The sequence below is a fragment of the Falco peregrinus genome, chromosome 7 (assembly GCF_023634155.1).
Source record: "Falco peregrinus isolate bFalPer1 chromosome 7, bFalPer1.pri, whole genome shotgun sequence".
Classification (NCBI taxonomy): domain Eukaryota; kingdom Metazoa; phylum Chordata; class Aves; order Falconiformes; family Falconidae; genus Falco; species Falco peregrinus.
In genome coordinates, this window is record NC_073727.1 from 38,023,061 (window position 1) to 38,045,888 (window position 22,828).

Consider the following 22,828-nt stretch of genomic DNA (forward strand, 5'->3'; position numbering starts at 1 on the left):
GCCCAGCTCCAGCTAATCCTTTCAGAAATAAAATTGTCATACCAGGCAATAAGAGTCTTCATATAAGTGGAAAAGCTTTTCTTTTCCATGAACCCGTTGACTCATTCATCTTTCAGCTCTCCACTCCAAACACATTTCTTAGAGCAAACCCTCTGCCACTCACATTCATGCATGAACTGCCTATCATAATTACTGACAAGAAAGAAACAAAAGCAAGCTGCTTATTTGTACAGAAGCAAGAATGGTCTTGTGGTTAAGGTACTCTGCCATGACTTCTATGTGTGTACAATTTACCTTACCTCTTGTCTTGATTGTCCTTCCCCTAAAGACACCATTATGGTATCAGGGCTTTCAGACCACCCTGGGACAATGTAAGTCTTTGCTTCATTTTGACAGTAGAAAGCACATTCACCAGCTTTAGTTGCATACACGAGTAATTAGGTTGCCATAAAGAGTGCTATATGCAATTATCCATCTACACAAACTTTCTTAACCAAACATTCCTTAAAGTCTATATCTATGCTAAGAGTGTTGGGCAAGCAAAACACCAGCTGAGCAAGAAGACCAAGCCTTGTTATGGTAAGTAGATAGACACCACCCAAGGAAGGTAGCCCAAGGCAATAGGCAGCTGGATAGAAAACAAAGAAAATTCCTTTTTCATAAGCGAGCTCCTCCACAGCAACACACAAACATGCCTAAACTAGCTCTCTACAGCTCAAAAAAACCCCACGCTGAACTTCCACTCTCTTCTACCTAGCAACAGGCTCCCTTACAGGGATTACATGCTCTTACACAAGCGTATATGCCACTGTGCTGTGTGAGGATTCCTGAACTTTCCTTCGGAAAAGTAAGGCAAAAATCCCTAGCGAGCATGTAAAAAGGTATATTTTGTACGTTATTATATGGCCTAATAGCACATTGTTACCAGATGTCTAATCAGCTACTTAATAAAAGGTGTCCTTCCAGTTCCAAGTGGAAAACATGCACACTCTCCAATGAGCAAGCTCTTGAAATCTTTTCCAGCAAATGTGTTTTGTCCAGACTAATAACCCTCCACAAAATAGCGCAACTGTGACAAAATTGTGTGCATCAGTAGGAAAAGAGAAGGAAAAGAGGTCTGAGGTCTTTACCCCCAGTTCTTACACACTTCTTTTCAAATTGCATTGCCTGCCTTTCTGCTCATGCACTCCCCTGGCCATTAGCACCTCTATACATGATTTGGAGCACTTAACCTGACCCATTAAAAGGTACGCAAAACACTCTTCAGAGAGCTGTTCTGTCTGCTTATCACAGCACCGGATCTCACCTACCATATTTTTAATCACTCTGATGTCTGCATCCATGTGCTGCATGCCCCTGGGCTCAGGAACCTTATCATATTGTTGATCTGTATAGAACCATGCACACTCTCTATCTATAAATAACAGAAGTAATTATTACTAGTAAATAATATATACTAGCTCATTTAAAATGAATCATGTTCTCCAGTCACCTTAGAGAATGAATAAAATAAGCAAAGCTACAAGGCATCACTTTAAAATACTTCTTATATAATTATTATGAAATTGCATTAGGCTATGACTCATTCCTGCAAATGCAGAGTTCATTGAGGGTAATTAAAGTAAGTCACTATCTCTTCAAGGCAGTGACTCATAGGCTGCTGCCCATAGCAGAGTGCAGTGAAGTCAGAGAGAAGCTTCTGTCTTTCCACTGAAAAAGCGATAGCAGCTTATTAAAGCAGTAGGTAGGCTCAGTTCGCTCTTCCCTCTAGTCCATTTAGCCAGCCATTTAGGATTTTTTCCCTATCCGAGAAGTTAAATCAACTACATATTAACTAAATGTCTCACTAAGACTATAGGGAAAAAGAAAGAGCTAAACACAACTGGGATATACCCAAATGACATTTCCCTAAATAATTGTTTGTAGGATTTAAAAAAAAAATAATGGTGGTGTCTGTGTGTAGCAATATAGAAGTCATCTAATTAAAAGTTGCTGACAGTAAGGTGCTACACTTAGTAGGTATATATGGATCATTTCATGACAGAAGTTGCAGCTGAGATTGAACTAAGAGCACCCAATAGTTAAGAAGAAGAAACTGAATGTCATGCTCCTTTGGTACTATGGCAGGAACTATAGCAAGAAAAGTGATGTCAGCCTCTGCACCCATGTATATCTGCACAATAGCTGGCAAGAATTTATATTCTTGAATCTTTTCTAAAAAATACACAGCTTAGATGAGTCAAGTAGGAATAATTCATATAGTCTGGGAATCTGGTCACCAAAGTACAAAGCTACTGAAAAAAAAAAAAGTATGAAAGACAGGAGATTTTAGATGCACTGCTCTCCCATGCTCCAGCACTAATGACAGCTCATGAGTAGCTCTTTGTTTATCTCTACCATGGTTTTCCATGCTGTACAGTTGGTGTTCTGTGTTTCCTAGTATGTGTTGCTTTGCTAAATGCATATATTTTTGTGCAAGTATATATGTATTCATAAATTTTTCAGATCTTTTGATGTGGGAAAAGCCAAACATCAAATACCTTCCTCATATTCTTAGCAGTTTCATATCAGAAGATTTCTGTCCACATGAAGAGAATTAACTTAGGGAAAGAGTGTGCTTTCAATATATAAATGAATCTAAAATCTACCAGTACTGGGAAATGTACTTCTTGGGAATACACAATTAAGCTGATAGCAGGTTAAAAGAATGTTTTCTCATTATAAATTGCTTTGCAATAACATAGATCATAATTGTAGGAGTCAGTGACAGTTCAATATTAACTGACTTCATTTCCTTAAAGCTTACCATCCCTCCTAAAGCTTGAAAAAAGTTGTGGAATATCAATAATAGAGGATATGAAGAGTTTAAGCTGTTTTATGAGCCTAATCAGACTGAATTTGTTAAGGAAGCTGCCATAAATACTGAAGGACTGCAGAGTTCATGATATCCAAGTCAGGTTAACTTAAAACAGTGCTTTAAACACTTCTCTTTCAGGCTTCACAAGCATATTCCAAGTATTAAGTGGTTGCTTCACCACATTCTCTATACCAAGGGGGGAGCATTAATGTACCATCTTGACAAGCTCCATTTGAATATAAAACATGATATTGTACATTGGCCCCAGGGCCTAGAAGTCAGGGTGGAATTCATTTAGCAAGTTGTTTTTTAAAGAGGTTTAAGCACCAATTTATTCATTTTCTTGGTTGGGAATGGAGATCATAACTGATAAAAGCAATCTGCTTTGAAATTTGCATCCATGTTTGCAAATATCCATGGTACATCATTAGGTATAAACTCACTTGTGTAAAAAAAAAAAAGTGAAATTATATTTTCGGAATTGAACTGGATCTGGCTAGGATGGAATTAACTTTACTTACAGCAGCCCATATAGAGCTGTGCTTTTCATTTGTGGCCAGAGTGGTGTTGATAATACATCAGTGTTTTGGCTATTGCTGAGCAGTGCTTCCAGATCATCAGGGCTGTCTATCCAATTCCCCACCAAAGGCCAGTAGGCTGGAGGTGAGCAGAAGGCTGGGAGGGGACATAGCCAGGACAGCTGACCCCAACTGACCAAATGGATATTCCCTACCCTATGATGTCATGTTCAGCAATAGAAGTTGAGAGAAGAGAAGGCATTGGGGTGGGGGGGCAGGGCGTTAAGACATTTGTCTTCCAAAGCAACCACTACACATACTGAGGTCCTGCTTCTCAGATGTGGCTGGACTTCACATACTCTGATAGGAAGTAGAGAATATATCTCCTCATTTTGCTTTGTTTCTGTGTGCAGCTTTTCTCATTAAACTGTCTTCATTTCAGCCCATGAACTTGCCCATCATATTTTCTCCCACAGACCTACTGAGAAGAGGGAGTGAGAGAGCGACCTTGGGGGGGACAGGTGTCTGGATTACAGCCAAGGTCAACCCACCACAACAATATTCACTGACTTTTAACCTCCTAAGCTTTGGCATGCCAGAACTTTGAGGTCAGGTAAGAAGAACTGGAAGGTGTTTCGTAAATCCTCATTGCATCCATTCTTTGTGCCTCATTCGTACACTTTCTTATTCTTAGTGTCCAGGTCTTCATGTGAAAGAAGCTATAAGCTCACACCATTCATTAGGTTCTGTACAAATCTATTAAGCTGCAACATCACATTATCTTTTTGCCAGACCACTTTGCACAGTGGCTGTCTTGTATAAAATGAGTTTTTCATTTCAAAGCAGTGAGTCATAGACATACAGCAGCACTCTAAAAATCAGCATCACAAATAACCAGCCCCAGTGGATAAATCCTGTGGAGTGTTTCAGCAAAGAGGTGCTAATTTTGTAACACAGAAGTCCAGAAGATCACACTAAAATCCTTAGCTGACCTGTTCTGTCGATTGTAATGATATTTATCAGTGTTCTGGCAACTCTATCCAGTGTCTCCTTCAGACAAAATTAGTCCACTCCCTTTTTTCCTCATAAATCTTGTAAGAGCATAACTAGACAGAGCAAAGAAGCTTACTAAAACATTCTCTGTTCTGTCTCCCTTTTTGCAGGCATGTGCTCAAGCACACTGGAAAAGAATTCAACATTTTTCACTAAAATGACTTCTAAATACAAAAAAAGCCCCCAACATACTAGGGAACATCAGTCACCTCACAAGCAGGAAACCTTTGAAATGTGTTCTGTATTTCTAAAAGAAATAGTTTGAATTCCAAATTCTTGGCCTTCCTGAAATACGCTGGACTTCCCTCCTCTCATTCATGTCCATCCTAAAAATCTCCTATTGCTTTTTCTCACCAGTGGAATTTCATTAGTATGGAAAAAGAACCACCAAAACCATGCTTGCAGGACCAGGAACAAATGTATATGAATCATGTATGGTTGTGCACTAAAGAACTATATGAGATGGGTTTTATTATAACCATTATTCTGTCTTTCCCAGTCCTCCATTCCTATTTATGTTTCTGATTTGTCTCAATATAAACTCCTAAAGTTAGAGACCCTGCCATATCTATGGTACTAGTGAATGCCATGAGAACAATGACTACAGTGCCATTGCTTATAATGCTCATCCAGAAGACCTGGAAGCAAACTAATCATAGGTACAAAATCAGTTAGGATAGACATACACAAAAAGTAAATTCTTCTTATCAGTACATCACTTTTATTGAACAAAACTGAACACTCAGCTGTCTTAATTGTGTCTAATGATTGCATGTAGTGCTGTTCTTCATGTTAACTAGGACTACACTGAATATCAGGGCATGTTGGCCAATCTATATATATCAGCTTCCAAGACAAAGCTTTTTGCTTCCAGCATCAAAAGAAGACTCAAAGTTAGATCCTGACCAAATCACTACAAATGCAGTCTGAATAGGCTGGGATTCTTCAGCTTGGGAAAGAGACAACTCATGACAACAAATGGTAGAAGTATACAATATTGCAAGTGCCTTGGAGAGAGTGAAGAAGCATCACGTTTTCACCTCCTCTCAATAAATAATCCAGGGCTCGTAAAATGAAGACAGTAGGAGCAAGTTTCATAACATTGTTCATAACAACGCTCTGGTTCTTGGTGCAGCAGATGCTAGAACTATGGAATACACTGCCCAAAGAAGTCACAAACCCAGCAGTTTAGCTGAGTTCAACTGTCTCCAGCAAACTGGACAAGTATGTGGAAAAGAAACGTTTTATTCTGGAAGTCCTATCAAATAAGTTTATCTTGTTATTGCTGCTCCCAAAGCACCTACTTATGTCCATTGTTGAAGAAAAGTCACAGGGCTAGACGAATCCTTTGATGCTTTTGTAATTGTTTTAAAGTTTTTATGCTATATATTCTCGGGACTGGACTTCCTAGGAATAGAGGCAAAAGATCTTGTGTCACTCAACCAACTGTCAAAGTCCTTACAAAAGCTTTGGAAGCTGTTCACCAGCTTCAGCCAAGGCTGACAGCCATGATGACATTTCTAAAATAGTAAAGATGTGCAAGTGTTTGAAAATCAATGACAGGAAGAAGACACAGATCCAAATTAATCATGGAATCACAGAATGATTGAGGGTGGAAGCGACCTCTGGAGGTCATCTTGTCCAACCACTGCTCAAGCAGAGCCACCTAGAGCCAGTTGCCCAGACCCTAGGAAAAGAGGAAAAGACTTCAGCCTTCATCCATCAGACACCAGAGAAACCAAACCAGAAGAGACACAAGAAGAAAGATTTAATAGATTTTACAGCTCACAGAACCCAGTTCTTACTGCAGAAATTTTACATTGAAATATTTTAGAGGCAGAGGTGACGGGGATTTTAATTTCAAAATTTGAATTTGACTTCATCAAGCTGGGTAGTCCTTCATATTCATATTTATCTTGTTTCCTTGGCATAATTGCACGATGCCCTATGACTAAGATGTTAAAAATAAACTCCTACTATAAATGACTCATAGCTCTCAAATATAACATATAAAATCAAATTATGAAAGTAATACATACACAATGCATTAATATTGCAGCAGCATCCAAATAATTGCTGTGCTTTGAATATATCTAAAAATACACAGACCTGACCACAAAATCCATTCCCTTTGTAACAATGCAAAATGACATTATGAATTTCAAATAAATCTTATTGTCGGCTGCATGTGGAGCTTTTCAAACATGGCACATCTGTCTTGGCCCACAAATTCTCCTTTTGCAAAGAAAGCAGTAGCCTCTCTCTCTGCTGCTGTGTCCGGGATGTTGCTGGTTACCTAATACCCACTCATATAATTTAGAATTTTACTTCAAAAAGTGCCTTGGGATATTTCAAGTATGAAGGGAATAATTTAAATCCCATTTTTATTCTCTGTCATGCCAAGGGGCAAAAGTAATAGCCTTATGCAATATTACACCACGTTGCATAGGCTGATGTGTTATTACATAACATTGGCTAAGTGCTGAAAGAAGCAAATGTTTTCAAAATACACACAAAAAGCCCTAAATGCAGGGGTCCTTTCAGTGCCCTGAATGAGCACAGCAATACAGACACTGTAAGGAACAAACCTGGCTTTCAGCTGAACTCATTCAGACAGACATGTAAGACCAGTGCTCCTGTTGCGTTCACTTTGCCCAGGGATGAACCAGGAAATGTTCCATTAAATCTCCCAGCCAAAGCAAGTGTATCTTGTATTGTGAAATAGCGTTCCTTTTTTCAGTCAAAAATTGCAATGTTGGTGACTACGCATCCTTTGATGAACATTTTAAAATCATCTATTTCTATTTTAGATACAAAACAAAAGTCAAAATTGAAATTCAATGTTTGTCTACCGTCCTGTGGAAAAGTAAGGATGTTCAAGAGACAAACTATAATCTTTAAGAATAATGGGTCAGTACTGTACCATTACCAAGCATCTGCACATTGCTGCCTGTACGTGTTTGCTCCCTGTTGATCAAACAGGACAAGCTAAGTTTCAGAGAATGACTTAACAATATGTAACCAAATTTGACCTTACTCTTCTACACACATTCAGAAACAATTTTATTTTATACTTCAATAAAAAAAATCTTGTAGTACAATGAAAAGGATTTTCCTTTAATAAATAAAACCGCTGAAGAGCATAACATGCTACTTCTATTACTCCAGACACTAAGGTAGTCTTTGCTCGAGGAACGTACTGCTAATGTAGCAGGGATCCAGCTATGAGCACTGGCCTGAGAGCATCTACAAGAATAAATATCTATCTAGGAGCAATAAGAGCATGACTTTAGGTAAGATATCTCCTAAGAATTAGACTTTGGACACTGCTGAGAGAAAACATTAGAAAGCAAAATTTCAAGTCAAAGGTGAGACTGTATTTTGAAGCACACATCTTCCACAAAGTATTAGCATTAACCCATTAATGACATCATGTTTTAAAAAGATGGTGACATATCGGGCTGATGTTCTCGTGGGAGGTTTGCATGCTCAGATACTGTAGCTACCAGTTCCCTCTGCATTTTACATTCTAATTGCTCAGTTACTGATAAAACAATTCTTCACTACACTAGGTGTTGTACAGTTTATACTGTTTTTAATCTTTTGAATATTCAATAATTCTGCCAGCTAACTTTTGATAACTGCATACTTTTTTCCCATACTTCAGTCTTTAGAGTTCCAACTGTAAAAACGTCTGGACATTACTGAGAAAAAACAATAACATTTTAAATCACCATTATGCTATTAAAATCAGAACTTAAACTCTGTTCTTACAAAAATAATATATATACTAAACTATGACAACACACTGGATTTTAATGCTCTAGTGAAGGATGTCATCAATCACTTATAAACCAATCGTTTCTCAATGTATTGTTTTTTCAGATGGATGATAATAAAAAGAAAGTGAAAGTAAATGGAAAGTACACATAAGAGCTACTGATAAACAAGTTATGGAATGTGAAAATATGAAGTAAAGTCTTTCTGTACCTTTGCTTCCTCTTGCTTGGCACACAGGTATGCAGCAAACAGCAACAAGCAGCAGTAAATGTCTATGAGATAAATCAACATGTTCATGTTTACCTCTGTGAGGTCTTGAGGAAGATTTTCACATTATAATTTCAAGTGTAATATTTACAGCAATAATGAGCAACCATTCTCCTGCAATATCAAACCGTGAAGGATTACCAGAGAATGAAGGTAAAAGGAAGGTTGGTTTAGAGAAATCATTAAAGAAGCTGTGAAACCTTCCATAGAGAGATTTGTTCGGGTACTCTTTGTGAAACAAACTGTTATTTGGTGCACCAGGTTTTTACAAATCTTTCCCTTACCCTAACCATAGAGCAAGATATTCTGATGATGACAGCTGAAAGACCTTCTGAAAGCAATATGACAAGGTTTATTTCTCTCAACTACTTTCAAATTTATTTTGTTTTGTCTCTATTCTATGATACTAGTTCAGAAACAGTGGTGAAACACAGCTGATTTCTAAGACTTTTTTTTTTTTCAAAATAAAATTCATTAATTATTTTTTAAATTTTAGTAAAAAGTAGTTTGAGCCATACTGGAACTTTAAAACAAAATTCTCAGTTAACCACTCTAAACTAGACTAATAGAGATTATTTTCTGAGTTAGAAGGAAGTCAGACTAAAAATACATAACCAAGAGCACATTATTGTTAGAAACCTTGTCTGCTTACACACCTAAATTCTAAGGGATGTTATAAGTATGTTACAAATAAGTGGTGAAATAAAACCTCAGTACAGGTTTATCAGTGTTCTTACAAGTAGGTGAAGGCAGATGACAGTGTCGAGTGGCTGCCACAAATGTTAGCTCAGTTAATGGCTTCACTTGTAAACCATTAAAAATCTGCTTTTACACTGTTTTATATTTAAACTAAGCCAAACAAGCAGTGCCACAACAGAGTGTACCTGAGATTGATGGACTCAGTTTGATGGATGCCTCAAGGTCATCGCAATTTGCATGTAAGGTATGACCGCAGAGTTTAACTGCTGGTTAATGACAGCTTTCTCTCTCACGTCCCTATCTGGGAATTCATCTTGAACTCTGAGTCCCAGAGCAGAGAGGAGAAAGGTCATGTACAGACTCAATTAACTGAAAAACTGGTTGAAAGGAAGCTGAAGATGTCACTGGTCCTTCCTGCTTCTCAGGGCAGAGCAGGCATATGGTACATAGCTTATTCCCCAGAGCCTTTCCCTAGGGGCTTTCAGGGACCTACAGGCACTTCCAGCCATTCTCCAGCCAGTCTACTCCAGCACTTTGCTACTATTTTGAAGAAAAAAAAAATAATAAAAAAGTGAATGTATGAGTCCCCACAAAGAACAGCTATTAGTTTCACACAGCTTCATGTATCCTCAGTGTCTGCGGATAAAACACACTTACACAGTCTAAGTCGTCACGATATCTAGAAAATATAATAGCCTAAGCTAGAAAACCTAACATTTTCTTTCCAAAGAAAAGGAAAATGCTATATCCTGAGGTGTTTCTAGCATATAGGCAAAAGCTGTCTCATGGGTCACTCCCAGTCTGTCATAGAAAAGAGAAAAACAATTTCAGTAATAGTCACAGCTCACTGTGTCCAGAGCCAAAGACCATGTTCAAGTGATTCTGAGCTGGAGCAATTCTTATGCCCAAGAAGGAAGCTCTACCCAGTCTTTTCGTTCAGAAAAAGATGAAAGGAGCTAAGGCTGGTTAGAACAGAGGTCCTCCTCTGCAGAAAGGGAGGTTATCCTTAATAAATAGCATAATCACAGAACCACAGAATGGTTGGGGTTGGAAGGCATCTCTGGAGACCACATAGCCCAACCCCTGCTAAAGCAGGTTCACCTGCAGCAGGTTGCACAGGATCATGTCCAGGCAGATTTTGAATGTCTCCGGAGAAGGAGACTCCACAGCCTCTCTGGGCAGCCTGTGCCAAGGCTCTGTCACCCTCAAGGTAAAGAAGTTCTTCCTCATATTCAGGTATAACTTCCTGTGTTGCAGTTTGTCCCTGTTGCCCTTTGTCCTGTTACTGGGCACCACTGAAAAAAGCCTGGCCCCATCCTCTTGACACTCACCCTTAAGATATTTGTGTGCATCAGTAAGATATAAAATCTTGGAAGTGTAAGCCAAAAGAAATATTGTGAAGTGATGAGAAAAAGGATAACACAGGACAGGAGAGAGCCACTGGGATATGGCAGATCCAGTTTCACACTAACAAGGGCAACAACATCGTATAAATAAGGGTGTGAATGTACTGTGTTCCCTTTTTGTTTTCCTGATTATCTTTAGTTACGGGCTGCATGAATTATGTAGGGACCCAGCTAGGCTGTGCAATTATAGCTGCAAAGATAAAAGCCAAGTCAGAAAGCTTGCTATCCTTTTTCATTTATTATTTCCATCTCACTCTCCATTTATTGTAATAAATGTGGTGATATCTGAATCCTATACAAAACAGGGCTGAAAAATCCTTAGATACCAAGGCAAGACAAGCCCTGATCTAACAAGGCAGTTACTTATGGACCTGGCTGTAAGTGCATAGGTAGTCCCATTGAAGCTGGAGCAACTGCTTGACTGGTGATACTGCTTAGTACTAGGGTCTTCATGGGATGTGAGATGTGTCTTTGCAGTTACCAGAGGACAAAGAGTAAATCATACCCGATGCTATCCATATATGTGCTGTATAATTTCAGTGCACAGTAAACAGCTTGGCCACACACTCTGCTTGCTTATGAAGTGACATGGTCACCACTGAAGACATCAGAGGCCCAAGATGTACTGCTGCCACCCATACAAGCCAGTGACGAACAGCTTTCATCTCAGTCACATTCCATTCTGTATCTACCATAGTGAGAGCCATTCCACTGCTCCAAATGATAAAGGGACGACAGATACCATATCACAGTAATTAAAGATTTATAGTAGTGTAAATAATTAACACTCCCTCTTTCCACAGAACACAAAAGTCATGCTTAGATGAATTTAAAAAAAAAAAAAAAAAAAAAAAAGCAGTAAGCTCATACCAGGCAGCTGAAACAAATTTATCTATGTCACATCTCAGAGGCGTCGTGTCCTCTCTCAAAAGAACATTTTTTGTTAGGTCAGGATATATTGGCTATAAAGTGGTATATTGCATATTTAGGTCATTTTTCAAAAGAATGAAAGTGTGCCCTATTTCAGAACTGCTTGATAAAACCAGTCCGGTTTGTGTTTAGGCTCAACAAAGTAATGCACTGAGCTCTTCAAGTAGTGAAGACTACCACTCCTCTAGTCCTGACACCAGCAATCTCGTTGCCATCTGGCAACTTCATGATAGGAGATATTTTTTTTTCCTTTTGCAATCGTAGGTGCTACAGTATTAGGTATCTAATTTTTTCCAATAATTTTTTCGCGTTGTTGTGTTTCTATTGTCTCTCATTTTCTTTGCATCCTAATGGGATGGCTTTAAACCCCTTTAGATTATACAATGTGCTTTCAAAGCACTCTTCCAAAAGCACAAAGTATGCCTGAATTAAAACATTACGGTTGCAAAGACCACTACTCAGAAGGGATGAAGCAGTGCCAGCAGACAATGTGGTAAATTTAATATAGAGCCATTCCTCATAGGCATTACAGTAATGTCATTAGCTGCTTGGTCATTTACTCTTTTTTTGCAGGCTTTTTCTTTCAGTCGCTGCACATAATGGAGTTGTTCTGGTATGAATGAAATGTGCAATAACAAAGGTTATTCTCTGCAGTTTCTCTGCCTCAGCTGCTGCAGAAGCTGGAGCATGAAAGGTGGTTAAACTCAAAATTTTTGTCTACTAGGGAATTTTCATGTTCTCTTTAAGGTACTTCAAGTTACAATCAAAAAGGAGAACAGCAGCATTTCCTGCAAGATGGATATTCTGATGATGTTTTGTTCTGTAAGAAGAAAAAAGCCCAGTGTTTTGTTTCAGAAACATGTTCAGAGCTTGCAAGTTTCTTGTTCCTTAAGCAACAGAGCAACAAAAAGATTGCCTCGTAGCTTCTTGCACACCAGCACTGGGCAGTCGCCCACAGCCTCCCTGTAAGAAGGCAGCCGTGTGGGACTGTGCAGCCCCTCAGCCACCACTGCTCCCTGCCAGGGCCAGCCCTCGGGGCTCCCCCCTCCAAGGCCCTTGGACACCCCAGCCATCAGCAGACACATTTCTGGCTCCCAAGCAAACTCCTTCTTTGGCTTGTCTGCCCAGCTCACCCCTGCTGAAGTGCAACTGCCTGGCCTCCCTGACACCCCTGGTGGTTAGGGATACCTAAGGAGAGCCCAGCGATTTCTTTTAGCCTCATCCTTAGGAAAGGCTGGTTTGGATTGACACGGCCTCGTCTCCAAGGCCATCGCTGCAAAGATGTGCTGCCTTCAACAAGTGCACTAGAGTACTCGAGCTGTAAGGAGAGCTGGTGGAACTCGTGGGCAGGTGTCCCCTGCACGTTAGCAGCCTCAGGTCACGCTCTCACCGTGGCTGCAACACAAAGTTTAGTGAGAAGACATGTCCCTGCGATCCTACACTCAACTCCAGGCAAGAGGACAGGTGACTCTTTGTACCTGCATTTCTGTTAGGACAGAGAGGAGGAAAAAGACCCGTCTTCGGGGTCAAGGGGAGAACATTTGCCTGGGGCACCAGGAAGGCACGCTGACAAGCAGGGGTTATGTGGAGGCAGCGCCTGCCGCGGGTTGGCGTTCCTTTCACGGAAGGGGTTGGGTATTCTTGTACCTGGGCCAGGATTTCTGTGCCAAAATCTGCCTAATGAATAAACCTCCAGGCCTTCCTTTTAAACCACTTTCATTCCACAATCATTTCTTACGGACAGGGAAACAATATTTTTGTGAGTCCATTTGTAATATGTCTCTTTTTTTTTGTTGTTTGCCTCCTTCTCCTTCCTCCTTCTTCGCAGTTGTGAGACGTGACCCTTGGTTGCTGGCAGCCACATGCCCAGCAGCGCCCAGGGGGGCTGTGAATGCACTGAACAGGTCTCAGAGTACGCAGGGGTCATATTAATTTCTCTTGAGAGTTCCTTAGAGACATTTGATTCCTGTGACACAAAACTAGTTACTAAATAACAAAGATTCAAAGATTAGTGTTATTGTGTCTCCCCAGGCAGCCAAGGGGAGGAGGAAGGCAATAATGTGAGCGGCAGAGGACACCGACCCTGCATGTGCCAATGAAAGGAGTCATTATTCATCAGGATTTTGAGCTTAAAAGTTAAACTCAGCTGTTTCCTGTGGCTGATACTGGTTGTCTCTGTTGCACCACCAATGACCACACAAGGTATAACACTGGTTTGCTATCACCATTTCTCTTAAGCTTGTCAGTGGTGATAAAAAGCCCAGATGCTAATTTGCTATAATGCAACTTTATCAGTGCTTTAATGGTAGAAGAGGACAAGGATCAAGTAAGTAATTGTTAAGGAGAGGCTTTCCCTGTTTCCCTAAGACTAGAAGAGGTGTATGTAGAGAAGAAACTGGGAGACAGCAAGGAAGATTGTGGTGAATGAGTGTGTATGCGTGTTGCATAATTTCTTGTACTAGGAACAGTGGGAACATTTGCAATCTAAATCACAGTGCTACAGAGGACTGGATATCCTGAAAAGCAGCTACAAAATGGGTCAGCTCTGCTTTTTGGAGGGTTCTGGTTTGAATATGGCCTCCTAGCCAGCCTGTCGGTCAGTGGGTGCAAGTGGTTCCCATTCCTAAATGCACAGAATGCAAAATATGTGAAACATCGGAAGAGACAGCAGAAGTTTCTCTCATTTTAATTAGAGAGTAAAAAAGAAACAACAAAAAACTCCAACAAAGCAAGCAGGTGAATCTTTTTGTTTCCCCGAAACTGAAATGTTCTTCTTCTGTTCGAGAAACCTCTGGAGCAGTCTGCACATTCTTTAAAGCTTTTAGTTGCATTAAAATACCCTCAGACTATGGCATGTTCTCAATAATATCCTTCTGCAAAGTGTTCAAATAGCCATATAATGAGGAAAAATGTCTCTAAGCATGTTCTTGTTAACTACAGTGGAAGTTCAGGAGCTTAAAATGCTTGTTTTTCAGACACATGTTCACTGAATATCTGCCTTTAAACACAGTGGGTGATCTCAGTACTTCTTGAAAGCATTACAGAAAGCTTTACAAATGTACAGATTCATCACAGTTTTCCCCTAAAGTCAGGGGATGAACCTTAGGAACATTTAGAAGAAAAAAGGACTTGAGGGTTTTGCATTTTAGGCTTGTATAGTGCAAATAAAAAAGCATCTGTGCCAAGGAGCCTGGGAAACCCACTCCCAGGGTTTTGCAGAGACCCCCTGGATTCATCTGGTGCCTTCTGCCAGCCTGCAGTACCCTCTGAATCAGTTCTGACCACACAGAGCCCCAGCAAAGAGCAGTAGCATGTGTGCAGCTGGTTGCTTTTTACCCACCCACTTACATTTGTGTCTCTTCAGAAATTTGTTCTCCCTCTGTGTAGTACTGCCTTTTTATTCTGTGGTTGGGACAGTGAAGAAGCAGCTTTGAAAGGGTGTGAAAACAGGAGCTACATACCCTGACTAGGAGCTCATTGATCCTGTATGCATGCTTCATCTGAGCTGCCATACGCTTTCCAAAATCTGAAAGCTTGTTAGGGAAAGGTATGTGATGCACAGAGGAGGGGTTTTCCCTGGAGTTTTTGCTGATTCATTTTGTATCTACCTGGAGCAGGTAGGAGGAAAAGAACCTTACAGAAATTTTAATACAAATTGTAAATAAACATATTGAGAGCCCAGAACACTTTTTTAAAATTCCCATCTCCATCTATCAATACCAAAAAAGGAAATTTTTTACCTACATAGTATTTTCCTAGCAAGTCCTAAATAGAATTAGGGGCATCAGAAATTATGCAAGAAATCCGTTGACAATTCTGAGGGTAATCATGCATGTTGAGGATGTCTGAATAACTTGAATAACTTGTGGTTTAGATTTCACATTCTGGCTGCTCGTATTGTTAACTTAAGCCAGGCTCTTTGTCTTTTACTTGACAGAGCCAACAATACCTCCAAGGTGGGCAAATACACTTTCAGAGATAAATAATTAGCTAAAAAAAAAAAATGCATTACTCTATAGAGGTATCATGGCTTCTCTTTCTCTTTGTCTGAGAGCTGGATAAAAAAAAAATTAAAGCAATGGAGATATTTGAATGAAATGCTAACAGCCTAAAATCCTTCCATATGAATTAACACTATCCATAGTGCCAAGAATTCCCTCAAAGGAGCTATAAGTGCTGATGGCAAGGACTGAGAGATATCTTGCTGGTTGGAGTCAGTTTTAAATTGTCATCCATGGGTGGTTAAAGTTCCCATAATACTGGCAGTTTTCTCTGGCTCACTGATCAGGAAAACAGAACTAGCTAGCTCTTCCCCTAATGAAGGATTAGGATTTCATCCTGCAGGCACCGACCATCCTCTTCCTTCACTACCACTCATTTCACAGGTTCATTGACTTCTTAGCACTTACAGAAGAGATACAGTCAAGCAGTCCCCGTGCATCACCACTGTGTTATTTAACCCTTACTGCTGCATGATACTTCAGAGCTCTTTGAAAGAACAGAAAGGAGAGAAGCTGTTCAGAGGTTGTCACAGAGGCATATATGATTGACAGCCCCTTCCTGTCTCATTTCATGCTTTTTTGGTTTGAGAATACATTGATCCCATGTTCCCTCTTGGTTTTCAGTTAAGGACATGACACTGGTACATCTTTGCTGAGACTTACTTGCCCGCCTCTTGTGCCATCTTCATTTTCTTGAGTTTGAAAGATGCCTCCTTCCTTTTATCACCATCAAATTATCATTCCGGTTCTACCTATTCAAACTAGTTCTCTCTCTCCTACTCCGTATCACATCAGTGAGTCAGAATCTGGCTTTCTAGCAAAAGCTGTTACTGTGCACACAAAAGCACGCCCCTTCAGTGCACCTCAGCATCCCCTGTAAGATCCTGTATCATCCTCTTCTCTCTTTTCTGTCATTTCCAACCATGTATGTAAGCTACCCCAAACATAGTCCCTTCATTAAAATTAATGGCAAAGTCTTTATCTTTTATATATAAGACATAGCTCAGGGTGGATTTCACCCAACTTCAATGCTTTGCTTTGCATGTAGAAAGGATTACAGAAGAAAAGTATGCACTGTCTTATCGTGACTATGGTGGTGTGCTGAGACCAAAGCAGAGATCTGCTATATTTGAGATGCAGGACAGGCCTTTTATGTTCAAGCTGCTGCTGTTGATACTTGGATCTGTACCAGCTGCACTGTTTCTAATTTGGAGAATAGCAAGCATAGGGGATTATCGAATGCAGCCACATGGTCTACATTTTCCCTATGACACCTTTTCCTGTGTGACCCTAGCCCCCTCCCAAGAGCCAGACTAAGATGCTTCCATTAGATAAGGCAGAAAAAGATCTTCCAGTTTTAGTAGCCAGCATATTTCTCTTACATGAAATGGAGCCCATACCTTGGATTTGATACAAGAGTAAGTAGGTCATTAAATAACCTGGCAACCTACCCAAAGGATACAGAGGCATCTGTATGGGGAAGTTTTTACGTAAACATTTCATTCCAATAGTGAACAGCTATCATTAGTCCTTTAACATGCACTTTGCATAACCATCAGATAATTCCCAGCCTTCTCTCCTATTTCATTTTTTTAGAAGTCTCCTTGTCACCTATTATCCTCTTGGTATATGTCTGCATTGCCACACAATACTATGTTGTGTAACCGCTAGGCAGATTACCTTATTTTGCCAACTGAGCTTCACTGTAAGCTAACAGGCATCTGCTAAATTAAGTTTGTAATAAAGCCATGTCCATTGCAGATCACCTTGGCTTTTAACTGTTGATGAACAGGAACTTACTTCACTGAATGCTTTGCTTTTTTCACTTTTTCCCTGTGCCAAGACACTCAGAACAGCAGCATTCATACACCAAATGTACTATAGCACTGGGACATCCTGGCCTCCACTTTATTATTTTAATCGTTGCTCTGCTTTGAATTTTTCGCTGTTTTATTCTCTATAGCATGAGATCCTAGTAGGTTCCTGTGATGAGAGGTCAAACTAAATAAAAATGGCCCTGCTGGTTCTGTCAACTAAATTCAAACATTACTGTAAAGCTTTATAGCAATAATACCTTTCGTGCTACTCTATTCAGTAAGCAATTCCAGTGGAATCCCTGTTCTGAGTGGTTTATTATAGCTCAACCATAAAAATGTGCTTTGGGCTGAAAGTGGATTTATAAGATTTTTTGCCCAGGAGCATATGCTTTGTAAAATTTAATTTAAATCAGCTTAGCTATTTTTTTCTTTAAAGACTGAAGAATAAAAACAAAAATAGATTATTAGTCTTTTTCTTAGCAGAAAAAAAAAACCTTTGCTTTTATTTCTATAACAAGTAGGCATTATTCTTGCCCTTCACGCATATATGTAATTCCATCAACTTTGGAGGAGACATGGGGAAGACCATGAGAGCAAAATTAGTCTTTCTTATTTTAAATTAAATATGGAGGCTGTCTGGCCAACTATTTTGACTAGGATTTTCTAGTGAATAAAGGGAAAAATAGGAACAGTGATATTGGAAAAAAGAGGGTCTAATGCACGTTAACTGCTTTTCACAGGAGTTAACAACAAAGACTTCTATGAAATGGCAATAGGAAAAATCTTATTCAATTCAGTATGATTCAGTTTACAGACCCATTATTACTCTTGGGATTCCTGGGCACAACTTTTTTTTCTGCTCTAACAGTTGCTTTATGCAGAATTTGAGGGGTTTTTTTCCCCCAGTTTTCCATTATTTCCAAACATTTGAGCATACATTTTGCTGAGAACTCCCAGACAGAAATATGGCAACTGTTTCACACATGACTGGTGAGTTAACAAGATGCAGTAACTCCTTCTGCAGTTTTCAGGTGGTATTTATAAGTTGGTATGGCATTTTGCTTCATGATAACATTTACATGAAGGATAGAAAAGCTGCACCTTCTGGAGTAATGGGATCTGTAGCAACAAAATGGATAACCAGTAAGTCTGGCTGTCTAAAAGTTTTATCATCATCATCACATGGATTAACGTAAAACTGAAAAGCTACATTGATTTGGTTCAAAGTGACAAACTTCCATTTTGGTTTGACATAAAACATCATGGTTTTGTTTTGAATAGTTTTACTCTGAATTTTTAAACTTTTTCTTGGGTGCGATTTTCCTGACCAATATCTCCTCTTTCCCACTCAGCCTTATTGAACAGCAGCGTTGACTTAAAGAATAGTACTCCATCAAACATATTGCAGTTCTTCTGACAATATTCAATCTCATGCCAGGGGCATTGCTTATGAAGAACTAGAGCCCTGGCTACATTTCATCTTCAAATTTTGTTCACCTGAAGGCCGCCTTGATAACTTGCTAGAGGTCATGCAGACATTGAGCAAAGTAGATTGAATTGAGCAGCTCATCAGACAGGGCTGGACCATTTCATCTGAGTCAGCACACAAACTACTCAGCAAGTAACAAGGAGTTTGGAAATATAGGAGTGATATTGCTCATGGAAACTGAAGAAAAAGGTGTCTGATGGCAGTCTATGGGACATAGCCTAATTCAGGGGGCCCATCAGTTCAGAGGGAACATGCTTTCCATTAACATTGTTTCAATAGAGCTGAAGATGAAGCATTTTCATTTTCAGATCTCTGCTTCAGAGTAATTGTCACATACCCCATGCTTTGGGCACTCTACTTCCAAACACTTGTTTGTAGAGGCTTTTTTTTTCCTTTCCTTTCCTTTCCTTTCCTTGCCTTGCCTTGCCTTCACCATAACAGACAAAGTTAATCCAAATGCAGAGAGCTGTCTACAGTGAAAAGATCAGTTAAAGCAAATGAATGAAATCCCACCTTGGGGAGGCACTGTTATCTTCACCTCTTTCAGTGGTTTAGCTGTTGACTGTCAACTTCCAGGGAAAACAGGATGAGTTATAACAAATCAGGTGGATAACAGTACAGACAGAAAAAAGAATGTATTTAAAAATAATTTGGAAATAAGAATAAGTAAAGAAATTATGTTAAAAGAGCCTAATGAGTTTCAGGAATAGCAAGATAAGAATATCTGAAAAAGCTATTTTAATATGCAATGGATTGTTACAGTCAGCATCACATACCCAAATACACATACACACACATATACATATATATGAATAGTCTTGATGCTATTTTAATCTTAAATTAATCTCAGATTTTAATACTGCCAGGTGTTCAAGATGGTTAATCAGTATACTGTATGCAGCTGATACATATCCGGGGATAGGAAGGAAGGAATCTGAAGGCACCTGCCTTCCTACAATATGCTCACAGGCTGTTTAATGTATGAGGCAGTACACCACCCTGGCAAGCTGGAAACAGCTAGCCAAAGTGCCTTGGACATTTAGCAGCAGCCATTAGTGAAAAGGAGTCAATGCTGCATGTCAGAGATCCTGCAGCTGTACCATGTCAGATCCTGCAGCTGGATCCAAACATCCATCTTCTACATATATAGTGGATTTCATAATAGAAGAATAGGCAAACTCATTCATGACTTAATTTATACCAGATGCATCAAAAGCTAACATGCAGTTCTGTCATGTGGTCCAGACTGCTTTCTAAGGCACAGCTTTCCAGTCCACACAGCTAAAATCTTCCTCTAAGTTCTCACATCTCAGTACTTCTCAAATCCCACATCTCAGTAGCATCCTTAGCTCTACCATGAATAGGTATGTCTTGTTCCACTCATTTCAATTCATATAGCTTGTTCTCCTATGGCTTGTGTTCATCTGAGACGTTTCACACTTCTTCCTTTTCTCTAACATATGAAATAGAGACAGGTTCTTTTTACCTTTCTAGCTCTTCACAGAGCATCATGCCACTTCTCAGACTCTTCTCAGTAGTATTAAGTGATATGAAAAGAGGCAATGGAAACACACTGAAATACAAGAAAATCCTTTTAAACATTAGAAAACACTTTCTTATTGTGAGGGTGGTTGAACACAGGAACAGGTTGCCTGGAGAGGTTGTGGAGTCTGTATCTCTGGAGATACTCAAAACCCAACTGGACAGGGTCCTGGGCAAACTGCTCTCACTGACCCTGCTTGAACAGGGGTGGTGGTATAGATGACCTCAAGAGGTCCCTTCTCACCTCAGTGATTCTGTGATTCAGTGATCTTATCTACCATCTCTCATTCATTATTGACTTGATGACTCTTCCTTCCAAAAAGTATTGATAGCAGCTTATGCTATCTAGGAGTTGTATTTCCAAACTTGTCCCCATACCATTTCCATGTAGGGAAAATCTCCCTTTCGAACTTCTGCAAAGTGCCCCTCTTCAAGACTCCCCTGAAAACTCTGTTGCAGTCTATAAAGCCTATAAAAGTAATTTGTCAAGATGTAGGTAGTTGCTGTGACTACTTATTACTCTGACTACTGTACTTCTATGACTGTTGCTCCCTTTATAATTCAGGTTGTAAAATGCTTGAGACACAAACTATGCTTGGGTTTTGTACTGCACTTACCACCACTGATTGTTGTACGTAAGTAGAACTGCTAGACACTCAATGAAAAGAATAAGTGGGTATCGCCAAAATAGTCACAGTATGTTCCAGGTTGGGTCAAGATTAAAATAAAGGCCCTAACTACTATTTTAATTGTTAAGGAATTGTTTTGATTGTACAAATACACAGAAACTGTAAAGCATATGAAATCTAAGGTATTTCTTTTTTTGCTATACTATTCATTTAAGTTTCAATAATTCCATGGAACTTAGCCTGAACTTTATTGGTAACTATGGTGACTAACTGTAATAAATGAAGTAATAAAGGTACCTCAGACTTTATTTACTGGGGAATAAGGTGCAGCTAGAAACAGAAACCTCTACTTTTCACAGACAGGTCATTCAGCCATTTACGTAGGCTGTTAATATATAGATGAGTTTTGAATCACTTGCCTCCACCTGTATGAATAGATCTGTTTCTCCCCTTCTTTAATGGAAATGTGCTGAGTGCAATAAGCCAGGCAGACAAAGTTCTGAAGCATTTCTTATCAGAGGATGGAGTGTCACTACGTCCTAGACAGATACATTTCCTCCAAATTACCCTGTGCACTGCAGCGTGAGCCTGCAGCCTGAGCAGGAGAAGTTGCTTTCCGATGTGTTTCTGGCTCTCACTGGCAGCAGAGATGATTCTGTATTGAATGTAACCATAATTATGCATCCTGCTGTCCCATTTCTTTGATGCAACAGGGTAGGAGGGAAGACCTTAAACAGGACTGCAGTTGCAGGTGGCCAATTATCTAGCAGCGTGTTTGGGACAGAGCTTTTTGCTGTTTACATTTCATTACCAACTGTGCAGAAAGCAATTAACACCTGGCCTCCCTTCTTTCATTTTTGATACCTGTATAAACAGCAAAAAGGATGATACAAACAGCAGAAGAAATTCAGAGATGAGAATGTTCTACTCAGTCCTGATGCACCAAAACCAGCAATGTTGTACTTGTCTCATACTATCTCCATTCAAATAAGGCAGCAGCTGGAACAGCCAGAAAACATTGACCTCTGTCAAAATGATAACAGCAATACTGTAGCAGCTTTTAAAGTATGAAATTAGTAGCTTGATTAGAGCAATAAGATGTTCTCTTGGGGTTTCATGAGATGAGCAGGAGTGCAGAAGATTTTGCTTGCTTTTGGCTAGGTATCAGAGTGTCATGATACCTATGGTGTCAGGCAGTATGAGGTTTTGCTGTGTTTCATTCCATCTACTCAAATATAAATACACGTATGTGTTATTACTGTGGTATAAAATTCACTCTGTTATGAAAATTCGACCCTTACATCACCAAAATTAACTTCCTTGCCTTATGTTAGTCTCTTTTCAATACCTAAAGTCCTTAGAAACAATATACTGGCAGAGTTCTGCTGCATGGACAGAAAGAAAAGCCAAACCAACCTCTTTCCTAGTGCATTACACCCATATTCCCCAGAAACACCTCCTTGCCCAAAACACAGAAATGGTCATTTCCTCCTGTCAGCCCTGTTTTCTTAGTTTGGGAGCAGAGAGTCACAACTTGGCCAGGACAAAGTAGAAGAAGCTTTGTCATAGGCAGAGCAATTCCTGAGACTTGATACAGAACATGAGTCATATGATTTTGAAATATAATCTATGGCCTGTGAAATATTTAATTAATCTAGTGCCCAGAGTTGTGGTTTGAGAAATAAAACAGCTCAAGCTTGTCATCTTGGGTGGCATTAACCCAGAGCAGAGTTATGGGCACTAAGAAGTTCACCTGAACATAGTTTGTGGCAATGCCTTCCCCTAAGAAACAAAACCATGCAGCACTGGCTTTATCTGCATTTCATGAATGGCCCAGATT